Source organism: Hemicordylus capensis, chromosome 8 (genome assembly GCF_027244095.1).
Source record: "Hemicordylus capensis ecotype Gifberg chromosome 8, rHemCap1.1.pri, whole genome shotgun sequence".
Taxonomy (NCBI): Eukaryota; Metazoa; Chordata; class Lepidosauria; order Squamata; family Cordylidae; genus Hemicordylus; species Hemicordylus capensis.
Window position 1 is genome coordinate 17,096,160 of NC_069664.1, and position 3,045 is coordinate 17,099,204.

Consider the following 3,045-nt stretch of genomic DNA (forward strand, 5'->3'; position numbering starts at 1 on the left):
GCTAAGGGGACAAGTCGTGCTTGCTACCACAGGACCAGCTCTCCTCTCATTAATCTGTTTTAAGTGTTGTGTTCTATTAGTAATAAATACCTATGTGCCACTGCTACTAATGAAATCTCAGGTTAAGAAAATGAGGCCCGATTTGGAAAGCTATATAACTAATCCCTCTTCCTCCTTCCGTAGTGCATACGTATTGATTGGTGGGGTTCTAAATACTAGACTTGGCTCAAATGATGGTGCTTTGTATGCACGGCATTATTGTTGCCCGACTAACCCTGCAATTGGCATACCTATCTTTACACGTTCCTTGAAGGATAGGAAGTCAAACTATGCAGTTTCTGCTTGGCAGAGATGACCAACCAGTTTGTCCTATGCATTTTAAATGGTTCTATCGAAAGTGATTATCCAGCCGAATATACCTTTTGGGTTGGGTCCAAAATGAGTGTTATTGATCATATGATGGTCTCCCTCAATCTGTTTAGATTTGCTGGATACTTTAAGGTTGCCTGCTGGTTTGACAGCGATAACTTTGCAACAACCCTCTATTTAGAGCCTTTTGACTAGCATAGAGGCTCTGTTCCAACCCAATGCCATAATGACGATGAAAGGATCTTGAAAGCAGATCCTGTCATATCAAATGGTTTGCTCAGTTGGATAAGACAATAGCAGAACTGCTTAAGTCCGAACACTTTCAACATATTCATTCCTCCTTGTTAACAATGGAACCTTCTGGTTCGCTCTTAGAGAATTATAGCAAATGTGTTCAGGAATTGCAGAAGATCCTAACCTATAAGAGCACTGGTCATTCGAAGCCTCATTTATATAGCATGGTTTGAGAGGGAATGTATTGAAGCTCAGACAGCACTTATTACTAATTAACACAACGGCAGCCTCCTTCTCCTGAAGGGGCTCTTTCCTCCCTCAGAACCCCTCTTCACAGACCCCTGCTCACTATCCTTATATATATATATAGATTCCTCTCCTCTACAATCAAGAACATCTTCTGGCCAGTAACAGTTGCATTCCAACTGTCCTTACCCAGGCGCCTCCTCCCTATCTGCATATGGAATCTCCACTGCCCAATCACCACGGTGCTTCTGCTCGCAAACTCTTGTGAGAGCTGCCACACACGGGATTAGCCATGGGTACGCCTTAGAGGATTATATATAGAGATTATGGGTGTTTTGCAGTGATTCTGCCCCACTTAGTGTATCCTTCGAGAACCCCAGCACAACATTTCTGGCTATGAGACCAGCTGAGAACATTATGGTGGACATCCTCAAGATGGATCTTGTTCAAAACAGGGTCACAGTTTGTAGGTGTTGCTGTTCCCTGCCATGCCCTTTCCAATAGGCTCACGCTTTTGTCATCTGTGCAGTTTTTGTATTGGCACAGCTTGCGTGCATGCAGCGTTACTGGACTGATGTACCCTTGTGTGGTATGTCAGCCACTATCGCCAAACCAAGATAATGGGCGGCAGCAATGAAGTCATGTTGCAGCTTTAGCCCCTCTATTCCACTTTAAAAATCAAGCCCCAACTTGCCCATAACACTTACATTTCATAATAGAGATCATATTATCTCTCTCCAGAAAAATCCCAATTTTATTGCACATTCCAATGTTGCTTTTTTTTGTCAAAAGGCCTTAATTGCCTACAGGGATGTTCATAGTTAAAAATATCCCTCCACCAGAGAGAAACAAGCCAAGCATCCAGTGACTCATTCACCATCTGTATGCCAGTCCGCTCAGATGGCTCTTCTCTTTGGAAAGCAGGCAGCATTAGTAAGGGTCATCTGATATCCTCCCCAGTGTCACGCCTTGACTGTGCTAAACATAAATTGCAGCTTCTTTAGTGACAGAAAGATGCAGTCAGCCCCTAATGAGTACTGGTCTTTTTCCAGTCTTCTTGGTACAATCATACTGGCAATGAAACTTCCCAGAATTTCTTATATATAAGATAAATGATCTTTCACTTGAACCCATAGCTCAGTAGAAGAGCAAATGCTTTGCATGTAGGCAGTCCCAGGTTGACTCCCTGGCATATCTGAAAATGATATTGCCTGCTAACTGAGCAAAGGGGCACCTTTTTAAATTGATGATTCTCTTTATTGAGCAGGGGGAGAGCAACTGGCCCTATCCACCCCCAGCACAGCATCCCTCCTGTGGCTGCTGCTAGTGTCTATCTTACATTTCTTTTTAGATTGTGAGCCCTTTGAGGACAGGGATGTGTGTGTGTGTGTGTGTGTGTGTGTGTGTGTGTGTGTAAACCACTTTGGAAACATTTGTTGAAAAGCAGAATATAAATATTCATTTTATTTGATTTCAACACCAGCACAGCATCCCCCCAGTAGCTGGTGCTGGTGTCTATCTTATGTTTCTTTTTAGATTGTGAGCCTTTTGAGGACAGGGAGCCATCTTTATTTATTTTTATTTCTCTATGTAAACCACTTTAGGAACTTTTGTTCAAAAGTGGCATATAAATATTCTTTGTCCTTGTCGTCATCAATATGCAGCTGCAGGGCTAGGAAAGACCTTTGCTTAAAACTTTAGGGAGTCACTGCCAATCAGAGTAGATAAATGGGCTAGTAGAACCAAGCTTCTAACTTTGTATAAGATATATTCACCCAAAGGCTTTCACAAACTCCCAGGAGCTTTCCAGATTAGCCGCTCGACAGTGGCAAAATGCTTCCGTCCAGGCAAATCGCATTCAAAACGTAAATAGCAAAGCACCCAGCAGGGGGAGCAGTCTCATGAAAACTAACAACCCGAAAAAACCAGCAACTTTTTTACCCCAGATATACAACCTTATAGCACTATATTGCAGCAATTAAATTCGAAACAAGGCATTGGAAATCTGAACGGCACCCTGCTGTCAGGGTAGGGACTGCCGTGTCACAACACAGGAAGTGTGGAAGCACACATCAGAGATTCATCGTGACCGCGTTGCAGGGTGTAATCTGGAAAGTGCCCCACAGAAGAAAGTCTCTGAGTCAACCACACCACACATGAAGATGTACTGACCTAAGGGAAGGTATAGACAGGTGG